Source organism: Gymnodraco acuticeps, unplaced genomic scaffold, assembly GCF_902827175.1.
Source record: "Gymnodraco acuticeps unplaced genomic scaffold, fGymAcu1.1, whole genome shotgun sequence".
NCBI classification, from domain to species: Eukaryota; Metazoa; Chordata; class Actinopteri; order Perciformes; family Bathydraconidae; genus Gymnodraco; species Gymnodraco acuticeps.
The window spans coordinates 7,113,182-7,125,544 of NW_022990590.1; the positions used below are offsets into that span (position 1 = coordinate 7,113,182).

The window sequence follows — 12,363 nt, forward strand, 5'->3', positions numbered from 1 at the left end:
AAGACTAACGAGTTGTGGCTCTCAGAGGGTGGAGACCCTAAAGAGCCTACATTGGGCCTTCAATGGAACTGCCTCAAAGACACGCTGGGCTATAAAAACAGAACAATCACTTACCACCAACCAACAATGAGAAATATCTACAAGGTCTTGGCATCTCAATATGACCCCTTTAGGCTATCTGATCCTTTCACTACCCGTGCAAAGATACTGGTGGCCGGATCTATGGAAGCAGGATAGAGGATGGGATAATGTCATTAAGACAGAAAGCCTATTCAGGAAATGGCAATCATGGGAGTTGGAACTGCAAAATCTCCCTGACATCAACTTCCCTCGCTGCTATCTCCCCATCTTCACCAACACAACCACCGACCACCATGTGCATGTTTTCTGTCGACGCCTCTGAGCGTGTGTATGGAGTTGTTTGCGTACCTTCAGACGCAGGATAAACATGATCAAACTCATGTTCAGTTTCATAATGGCCAGATCTCGTGTTGCCCCTAAGCGCTAGCTATCTATCCCAACGCCTTGAACTAGGTGCAGCCCTATCTGGTGGCCCAACTGGCCAACCTCCTTAGTACCGAACTCACTATTCCTCTACAGTCGGTGACCCTCTGGACAGATTCAACCACCGTCCTATCATGGATAACATCCGACTCTTGCCGTTACAAGGTGTTTGTTGGCACAAGAATAGCTAAGATTCAGACCCTGACCGACACAAAGAGGCTGGAGGTATGTTGACTCAAAGAATAATCCAGCTGATGACATAACTAGGGGAAAAACTCTAGTCGAAATTTCACATAAACACAGATGGAGTCAGGGCCCGCCTTTTCCTCTTGTTTAATACAAACTGTTGGCCAGCTAATCCATGTCTTGAAACTAAATCTGAGCCCTGTTGAGGAAATCCGAAATCAATGTCTGCGGAGCAGTAATGACTATGGACACAAAAACTCCCGACCAAACAAGTACCGTACCTGGGACGACCTTGTCAACGATACCAGGAATCTGCTCTATGGGGCGGCAGACAACATTTCAAACATAGCCCAAAGCTATACAGACTCAGAGAGACATCTTCTTCAAAGGGCCCAAGCAGAGAGCTTCCCTGAAGAATTCAATGCCCTCAAATCAAATAAATCAATTCTAAAGAGTAATAAACTCCTATCTTTGTCTCCTGATTATGACCCTGCGCTTGGGCTCATCAGAGTAGGTGGTCGACTTCGAAGAGTAGAGAACCTTACCCAGGACAGTATCCATCCAATAATATTGGATCCAAAACATGCCATAACTAAACTCCTCATCAAACATTATGACGAGAAAACTGCTCCACCCAGGCCCTGAGCGGGTACTTGGGGAAATGAGACGCAGGTACTGGATTCTTCGTGGTCGCCAAGCCATTCGCCAGCATCAACATCAGTGTCCAGACTGTCAGAGATGGAGAGCCAATCCTATAATTCCCAAGATGGCAGACCTGCCTCCTGTCTAAGACTTTTTAAACCCCCCTTTTGGTCTCACTGGCATGGACTGCTTTGGGCCTTTCACAGTAAAAGTTGCCGCCGCACAGAGAAAAGATGGGCTTGCTTTTCAAATGCTTAACAACACGCTGCATACATCTTGAGCTTCTTGACAGTATGGACATCAGATACATTCTTAATGGCCTTCAGAAGATTTGTCTCACACAGAGGTAAAACCCCATGAAATATTGTCTGACTGCGGGACTAATTTCAAAGGGGGGTAATGCAGAGCTACAAAAATGCCTTCCAGTCCATGGCACCGGACTTGAAGCAACAATTAGCCAACACACAAGTCCACTTCCAGTTAATCCTCCATGTTCCCCACATTTCGGCGGTAGCTGGGAAAGGGAAATAAGATCAATAAAACCGGCCCTTCATGTTGCACTAGGGAACCAACCAACCACAGAAACAGTCCTTCACACCGTCCTGATCGAAGTGGAAGGTATTCTGAATTCAAAACCCCTCGGATATGTCTCTTCTGACCTTGCTGATCCAGACCCAGTTACACCAAATATGCTGTTGATGGGGCGGCCCGACTCCTCTCTTCCTCAGGCAATCTACTGTGACAGTGAGCTCCTGGGCAGGAGGAAGTGGCGTCACAGTCAGATCCTAGCTGATAATTTCTGGACAGCCTTCATTCGCCATTACCTTCCGAATCTTCAAACCAGACAAAAATGAGAAGACAAACCTGGATTCCGGAAGGTTGTGATGGTGGTTGACCCCCAATATCCTCGAGCATCATGGCCTATTGGAAGGATAAGTGAAACCTACCCTGGAAAAGATGGAAATGTCTTCAGTGCTAAGGTCATTATTCAAGGTCGGGATATATGTAAGACTGTTTCAAGATTAATCCCGCTCCCTGAATTCACGGAAGAGACCGATTAAACGTATTTGCTGGCACAAATACGGGGACGGCTGTTAGAAATTGCATGTGTGTAACCCTCCTGTCCACAAGAGGCACTGTGTAGGAAAGCAGGTAGAACTTCCTCACAGGCTATAAATAGAGGCCTGGATGAGGACTTCCTCCTCTTTGTCCTCAAACACCCACACCAGGATTGAGTATTTGGTAGTTGTTCGCCATGTGTCTTTTGATTTACCAATGTAAGTAGAATCCTCTTTGTAATTTTAATGTTTGCACTTGAGTAACCTCAATGGTATTGAACACACTTGTTGTTCAATATAGTAATGAAATATGATTTAGTTCTAATTTGATTGAAGTATTATTTTAATGTGCAAATGCTGTAATCAGTTTGTTTCACCTTTCTACTAGAACCATTGGCAACAGCTACCATCCCACCAACATACCCTAATAAAAATAAAACAAAGAAGTTTTAAACTCCTGTCTCCTGGTGGTTTTGTGGCTCCAGTTTGAACATTCATCTCCAACATCTACCCTACTTTTATAATTTTCGAATCATAAATCTAATCGCCAGAAGCAAAATGCTAATGTTATGCTATAAACTAACTACAGCCGAGTACAGTAGAGTCGCACAACTTCAACGTCACGACAACTTAAAGGGGACCTATTATGCAAAATGCACTTTTGATGTCTTTTATACATTAATATGTGTCCCCGGTGTGTCAGGGAACTCACAAAATATCAGAAAACAAAACCCTCTCTCTTTTCCTCCGTACCCACATCTCTAAAAAAACGGGGGTGCTAACAAGCAGATCCAGAATTTCGCGTCCTATAACGTCATTGGCGCGACATCCGGGCCGACGTGACGCGTCCCAACCTATATTCTCCGGCACACGTCCCAAGTCCCAACCTATCGTCTCCGTATACAGTCGCAGTTGTGTGTCTGTGTATTCAGCAGGATGTCTGCTGGAGGCACTAAGTTGTTATATATAATACATATAATGACACTGTTCTAGCGGTAAACACTTAAGAAAGAACATGTCAAGCTATGTGCTGTATCAGAACAATGCGCGGGGTGTTTTGGGAGTAATATGCTGTGTGTTTACATTAGCAAGCATGCTAACACTCAGACCTAGCCATGGAGCTAACGCTGTAGGCTACTGGAGAGAAATATGTGTAACGTAATGTCCTTGTGGTAAACCCTGCGAGAGAGAAAGGTTTGAGCTCCATGCTGTTTCAGAAATAAAGCTAGAAGTAGTTAGGAGCATAACATGGCATTTATCACTGCAGCACTTAGCTGAGCTTCTCCCCGTAGAAATCTCTAGCAGGGGAAAGCTGTGTGATGCTACAAAGGGGCGTGGCTAACAGAATCAGGCCTGTTTCCAACAGGGCTGCAAAAGAGGGGTATGAGCAGTATGAGGCATGGCTACAATGGGTGATCTGTTTGGTATTTTAAGCAAAAACTTCACAGACATGTTTTGTATAGGTATGGCCCTACAATATATTTTCAAATATAGCATAATAGGTCCACTTTAAGATTGATATTCAAAAATACAGATTCAAAATTGTACAAGTTGAAGCATTGTTTTAACAGTTTACAAGAGTGCAGGTACTTGCTTTCAAGCAGAAGAGGGGCAAACAAAACTTAGGCGGGAGTGTTTACGTTTTTGGCGTAATGACGTACAACGTCAACAACTTCTGTAGTCCTATTCAGCCCACATCGTTTTTCAGACACGCAAACTCTTCAAAATTCACCAGTGGGGTCACTGCTGATGTATTTAATGTCGTAGAACAAAACGTGATCCGTTTCTCATACATTTTTGTCAACCACAGACCTTATTTCGAGCTATTTCCCCAAATCCTATGGAGAAATCCCATTGACTCGGAGACGAGGGAACCGGTAGTGGTAAAATGCTAACTCACTTCCGGGTTTAGGACTCGTCACTTGCACCACTCTAATGTTTGAAATTCAAGGGCCATCACCAGGGAACGAAAAACTTTTTTTTTTCACAGTGATGAATTTGCGCAGGACTCTCTGCTGAAGTGATGAATTTGCCTGATGTTGGACACATTTCCATTTATCTACAACGCTGAACCTAAATGTCGTCAGACATTTCAAATTTCTTCACTTTTTTTGCATCTGCTTTCACCTTAGACTTAAAGCTACAACAACTCCAACAGCATCAGAGTAATAATAACATTTCAATCAGAATCAGAAAACAGGTTTGAAATACTAAAATACAAAGATACTAATGTGTTAAAATTCCTCTGCCTGGTTATTTATAAGTGAAAGCTCTTTGCATGCAAACATGATTTGTTTTCATTTCATCTTATCCGGCCACAAATGATTGTCTCATGGTCCTAAAAGTGGTGAATAACAGCGATGTAAATTCATGATGCTTTTTGTACCTGCAGCTATTTCTCACACAAACTGTATACAGTAGCTGTTGGGGTTAGCTGACCAAGACCCTTTTTTATAAAGTGATTGCTCTTATTCATTATTGTACAATAGGTTTAAATGTATAATATGTTGCAGACAGTGTAAGGGCTGAAAGTCTGAACAGATCATCTACATACTTCCCAGGTCTTAAATAAAAAACAGCAAAAATATACACATATTTGTAAAGGTATGTAAATATGTTGTTCATGAATCTTATATGTTTTATTTCAACATTTCATTCAACTTGCACTGACCTGACATGACCTCTGGACATTTACTTAAGACAATAATGGAAAGTAAAATGATTTTCAAAAGTGTTGTTTATTTTATTTCAGCATGTATCGAATGCTGAAATAAACTAAAACACATTAGAAAAAATATGTAGTAACAGGGGTTTTAGTTCTGCAAAATAGGGCCTGTAGCCTTTGAAATTAAGGTGCTTTCTTACTGCAAAAATGTGTTTTAACTACCAGGAAAAGGTGTATTTAAGAGACTATCTTCAAGTGAATTGTTTTTTAATTGAAGAATAAAGCATTAAGAAGAATGTAAGGTTACAACAATAATGGGTTTTCAAATACAAGAATATTGTGAGCCCGTTATGTTTATTTTCTGTTTGATGTAATTAGCCAATCCTTTGTTACATTCTAAAGGAATTAATCATCCCTTGTGTCAACATTTGATAAAAAAGCAGAACCACAGGGCTTCCTGTAAAGCAGCAAACCACAACCACTTTTTTTCATGTAGACGTTTCGCTTTATGATGCAGAAAAACCTTGAAGGGGTTATTTGTCTCATCTGCCACTGCTGATGACAGAGTTTGTTTTGGGAGTCGTTGGCAATGTGTTGTGTCTCGTCAAATTGTTAGTTATGTTTATGTATTTTGTCTGTCATTCCAAGTCTCGTCAGGTATTTATGTCAAGTCAGGTTTTCACGTTATTTCATGTCATGTCTGTCTATTTATGTCACGTCTCGTTTTCCATTTCCTGTTTTATTTGTACTTGCCTCTTGTCTCTCATTCCAGGCCCTGCTACTTCCTCCCTTTGTGTGCTTTCCCGCCATCATCAGCGTCTGCCCCGCCCCTGATTGTTTCTACCTGTTCCCACTCACCTCATGTTTAAATAGTCCTGTCTTCCCCTGTCCTGTGTCAGTTTGTCTTGTTTGTTTGCCATGAATGGGTCATGCCAGGCCTCAGCAAATAGAGGATCGAGTCCAGTCAAGTCAGGTTGTGTTATCTTGCTATTTTTGTAGACTTAAGTTAATCTAAAGTCCTTTTTTTGTTACGCTTTTCTTTTTTTCCTCCTTGTGAGTAGTGATGGTGAGATGAAGCCTTATGAAGCTTTGAAGCTTTCCAGACAATTGGTTCGCAATGGGTTCATCTCATGACAGTGGCGGTTCTAGACCAATTTTACTGGGGGGACCAGGCTGGGGCCAGTTATTTTCTGAGGGGGGCCCAATAAATTCAGGACGAGAAAGACAAAGACCAGTATTAAGTAATTGCGCATAAGAAAACAATGCAATACAGTTATTGGTATTTGTTTTCATTACATATATTATTTTTCAGATACTTATAGTTACAGTTTTTACGCTCTAATGCAGGGGTCTCCAACCTTTTTTAAGATGAGAGCTACTTTCAAAATATAAAACAAGTCGTGAGCTACTTTTACTCATCTTTTGTTGTTTTTTGCAGTGTATATATTTAGCACATTTTAACATTATATATGCTTACCTTTAAAATGTGTGTTCTGTTTGGGTCTGTGGGAACCCGTTTTCAGTGTTTACTAAAATAAAATGTATGCAATTTAATTATTTTAACCTGCTTTATTGGGGGTGGACCTCCACATCCTCTAGGGCAGGGGTGGGGAACCTTTTCCTCTCAAGGGCCATTCAATTTTTACAACATCCTCCAAGGGCCGTTACAATTATTGACCTCTGCTTAAAAATACTAAAATCACAGCCCATTCATTTGGCCTTTCTTTCATGCTGTGCAAAAGAAAAAGCAACCTCTTAATCCAGATTCTTACCATGACTCGCGCATGCATGCACGTGCACGGTTGTGGCATGACCACCAAAACAGAAATATATGGAGACAAGATATGTGCAAATGTATTTAGTTTCCTCTCCATGTGGACATGATTTAAGTGGGGGGGGGGGGGGGGGGGGACCTAACGTTCTCTAGGGGGATCCGGGAGGCATCCTCCCCCGGGAAGATTTTGTTTTTTTAAATGTTGAAGTTAAAAGCATCAATTGGTGCACTTTGAGAGCAACATTAAGAGATCTATGGATACATCTCTCAACACCCATATGAAACAGACCTGTAAGCATATTACTTTTTTCTTTATGGATATTTTACAAATCACTCCTTTACTGTCATATAGTATTTTATACCTGTTTACTTTATTCTCTTATTTTTTTTATAACTATAATGATCATATAAAGATGTGCCTTTACCTCACTGGTTGTAGAAAAAGCTTCTCATATTCGTTAGCATAGCTAGCTCACCAGATGCTAATAACAACAAAGTTATTGGACTGTATGATCAGGTATGACAGTATGAACAGATCGCCACTGGGCTTTCAACTAAAGACACAGCCACGCAAAAACTGCGGCATGTGTACAAGCTCCTTATCTGAAGTGCCGAGGGACGTTCTGGTGCTCTCCGTCAGAACTCCCACCCTTGTCAGACGAGACATTTACCACGTGATGACACGTTAGGCTTGTGTTTGTTTCAAGGACCCTGACCTTGAGGCCAGAAAAACAGGCACTCGCTTGTTAAATTTTTTTTTTGCGGTCTAGATTTCTTCATTTTTTTTTGCGTGTGGTTTATAAATTACCTCGAGGGCCTACCAAATCGTCTCGCAGGCCGTATACGGCCCGGGGGCCGGAGCTTCCCCACGGGCATGCACCCCCGGGAAGATTTTTTTTTAAATGTTGAAGTGAAATGCATCAATCTGGTGCACTTTGAGCACAAAATAAATGTATGGATACAGCTCTCAACACTCAGATGAAAGGGAGCTGTATACTTTTTCAATAACCCAAAAATCTTTGGAATATGATTACAACCAATAACAAATCATTTAAACTTGTTTATTCTTATCGTATGTTACCTAGTTAGCATTCTTTCCTTTTTATTTATGCATATTTTACTAATCACTCCCCTTTTTTAAACAGTTTTTAATTTTTGTTACTGTCTTATAGTACACATTGGAATGATTTCTTACTTATTTTTTACAACTATATGAAATAGATAAAGGTGTGCTCTCTCTAATGGGTCCGACTAGAATTACAAATATCGTTAGTTCCACCCATTCCGTCAGCCAAGAAATATTTTAATCATAAACGTTTTTCATTTCAGGGGGGCCAACGGCAGTGGTTAGGGGGGCACTGGGCCCCCTGGTCCCCATAGATCCGCCCCTGTCTCATGAGGGCTTCATCATGGGCTTCATCTGAACACAAACCCCCCTGTTGGTCAAAGTGTTGTAAAACAGGCAGATTTGACATCTCTATGTGTGCTGTATCTCATACCGAGGTTCCCAATGAGTAAAGCCTTAATAACTCCTAAACAACGAACATAAAATTCATATTTTCATGTGAACAATATTTGTATTTATTCCAGTTTAATGATGTGATGAAAAGCCTAAGGAGGCTGGTAAACATTGCAAAGAGGGATTTGTATTCTTCAATAATATTCGTAAACTTAATGTTGTAGCCTGAGAAAGGCTAAACCATATCAAAGAATACATTTATTAACTACATTATCACATTAGCTGTAGCTTTTATAAACAAAAAAAAGACGTATTGGACCAGTCGTTGAAACCGGAGACCCTGTGGTTGTAAGTAAACTGCTTTCCATTTGAGCCACAGCACAAACACACTGAACTCTTTATGAAGTAAACTAGATGCTTTTATTCCTGTATTTATTCATTCATGTTTTTATTCCTACATTTATTTATACCTTTTATTTATTTATACTTATGACATGTTCCGAGACCTCTCTATAAGTGAGGGTCTTGAGCCTCATCTTAATACCATGTGTCACCGGGCCGGGTATCATGAGGGGTCATATCGTTCTTATTATACATCCATGGGTATTATGAGCTATGTGGTTCAACCATGGGTTCAACCGATCTAAAGCACTTTCTGAAGCAGTCACGTGGTATTGAGGGGCAGCGAGGCTTCGTTTGTCATCGGTGACGTCACTGGCCCAAAAACGATACAATCCTTGATACAAGCTTCACAACAAGTTCGGGGATTACTCAACACATACTCCGAAGCCTCGGTGCAATACGTAACATCACTACTTGTGAGCGGTTTTTGATATTCTAGTACCTACTCTGTTACCTACTCTGTTACGAGGGATTTTGTTCTTTGAAATTAAAATGCATTTTTGTTACATTTCAAGACTTTGTCTCTGGGTCGTGCATTTGGGTTCTCCAGTCTGTGTCGAGGGTCGTGACACAATGGTTGGCTCTCTGGATCTTCTGCTTCCACATGAAGCCCTGGAAGAGCAGCACAGTGTTACTCTTCAACCTGGCACTGGCTGATTTCATGCTGATTGTGGCTTTGCCTTTCCGGTGTAAGCTACTACTCATCTGGGATCAAGTGGGCGTTTGGACTCCCTCTGTGCAACATCTGCCTCTTCATGTTGGCCCTGAACCACAGTGGAAGCAGCATCTTCCTGATGGCCATCGCTGTGGACCAGAGATGGAGTACTCAAGTCCTGGACTCGGACTCGAGTGCCAATTTTCGGGACTCGTGACTCGACTCGGACTCGCGCCACTGATTGACGCGACTCGGATTTGGACTCATGAATTCTCGCGTACGCTGACTTGGACTCGGACTCGTGAATTTTTACCCCCACGATGACTCGGACTCGATTGTACATTGACGCTCTGACTTGGACTCGGACTCGAGCAAGTTTTCTCTGGACTCTGATGTCCTCTATCCTGGCATGTGCACCTGTGAGGCGAGTTCACGGACTGGGCCCCGCTATTCCAGTCTAGAGATCTCTAGAGACACACCCCGCATCGTGCTTTATGCTTTCACACATTCTGCTTCCACATTGGAAAAGAGCAGCGCAAAATGCTCGTTATGTGGAAACAATATTGAAGAGAAGGCTCCGTAACACATTACTCTAAGGATCGAGTTCAGACATATAGGCTGTGTTGAACACTATCATCAGAGTAACGTGATCTAATCAATAAATAAAGATTCAGCCAATAACACGAAAGCGCATGGCTACTTAACATGCAGAATGACGTCATTTTGCATGCTAAATAGCCATGTACTTCTGGGGGCTCAATCTTTATCAGTAAACCGATTTAACCGGTAAAAGTCCCGATCTTATTACTATCAAAATAAAAGTGAAAAACGAAAACTTTACCATAGAAAAATATTGGCATACAAATATAATCACTTCTCTAAAAGGTAACTCATTTTAAATATAGTTAGACATATTAAAAAAATTAAATTAAATTATTATTATTATTGTAAATGTACATGGTAAATATTAATATGTACATGGTAAATATTAATATTAGTAATAAGCTTTATATTTGTATAGCACCTATTACAAGAATTGTAGCTAAACTCGCTTCACAGCAGTTCAATAGACAGATTAGTATAACATGACAGGATAAAAGCAATGTAGAGGAGCAGCTACATTTCAACACATATATCCACGAAGGTTAAAACATGAAGACTTGTGACTCGGACTTGACTTGGACTCGAACACAGGTAATGATGACTCGGACTCGACTCGGACACTCCTTGGATGACTCGGACTTGGACTCTGACTCGACTACGACTCTCCCTTGGGTGACTCGGACTTGGACTCGGACTCGAAGAGTGGTGACTCGAGAGTGACTCGGACTCGTGAATTGGTGACTTGACTACAACACTGCTGTGGACAGGTACATGCGAGTGGTGCAACCCCATCACGCCATCAATGGGGCGAAGCCTGCGAGCTAGTTCAGGCAGTCAACTCGAGCACTTATGCTGCATTCATACATAACGCCCCCCTTGCCACTCTACAACCAACCCAAACAGAGTCTCCTTAATATGCCGCTCTATTGAACCTGCCAGATCTCTCTCCATGCATTGCTTGCTGCTGCTATTGCCGCAGCTACCTCTACGTCGCTGCTGCTTGCTGCCCCACCACCACCCCAGCTTCCACCCCAGCTTCCACCCCAGCTTCCACCTGTAGGCTCGGGGTTAGTTATTTGATCATCACTCATCGTGCTATGTATATCTATGAGTGATGATGCCCGAGCCTAGTCGCCAAACTCAACTATATGCTGCTTCTAATAAACATGTTAAAGGAACACGTGAGTTGTCTGACTGAAACTCTCTTAGCTTCCCTAAAGCCATGTGTGGAGCACTTGTACTGTGGCTGTTACATTTCTCAATGACAGTTAATATGTTTAGTCTGCAACACATCAATACAACCTACTGCGACAGCTTCTTCATCAAGACTGAAGCCTCGCTCAATCTGAACTGGCACAAGTTTGTGTTTATCTTCTCCTTCTATATGCCTCTGCTTGTGATTATCTACTGCACTATCCAGATCATCAGACACCTGAGACGGAGAAAGTTGTCCCAGCAAGCAAAGATTAAAAAGGCTCTTTGCTTCATCAAAGTCGTGGCGGGTGATCTTCATGGTTTGCTTCCTCCCGAGCAACATCACGCAGCTGATCATTTGGATCAAGACCCAGCAGTTAGCCAGAAACCTCTCCGGACTGAAGTCTGCCACGCTATGGATAACCTGACCACCGTGTTTACCTCAACATCAGCCTGACGTATCTCAACAGCGTGTTGGACCCTGTGGTTTACTACTTCTTCAGCCCTACCTTCAAGAACATCTGCAGGAAAGCTCTGCATCTGTCCCAAGTAGGACAATACTGAGAGTTCAGAGAAGAAAACTCGAGAGACAGGCTCCCAGTCGATCAAGCCAGCTGTGATCACAACATCCAGGAAACATTGAGAAGGATGCAGCTTAAAGTTTGATCAAAAGTGATGAGATATTTAAGTTTTCATGTGAGTGCTGTAGCCAACCAGATATCTTAACTACCTTTCTTATGCAGCAGTTATCCAGTATATGACTGCGCTTAACATAACTGTATTGTCTTGCACACATATGCTATTGTCATTTTATAAAGTTATGTTATGGTTTAATTGTTATATATTGATGGTACATTGTTGTCATTTTGCAAAACACATGCTTTGAAATCATTGATATATATTATATTTTATCCAACTTATACAAATACCAAACTATGCTGTATAAAGCCAAATCAAAACGTTTTACTGTTTGTTGGAGCCATTTCCTTAGTTTATATTATTTTATCTTTTTAGAGTACATTCTGTGGTGTATATTATTTAATTTGAGTGCGTCACTCCTGCAGGTCGAGGTGCTGCAGCCTACTGGTGTGGCTGACTGTCGCAAACAGTTTTTAGACCTGGCTGGTTGGGAGCGTCACAGCTTGGTTCTTGTGCCTTTAACATTGAAGTATCAGTTTATATGACAAATAGTTTGTTTAAAAACGTTTATTTATTCTTGCC

The 12,363-nt window shown here is 41.6% G+C and overlaps 1 pseudogene; it reads left to right on the top strand.

The window, feature by feature from the left end:
* The first annotated feature begins 1,351 nt into the window (after positions 1–1,351).
* Positions 1,352–11,785, top strand: LOC117554237 (annotated as a pseudogene).
* Positions 11,786–12,363: the final 578 nt, after the last annotated feature.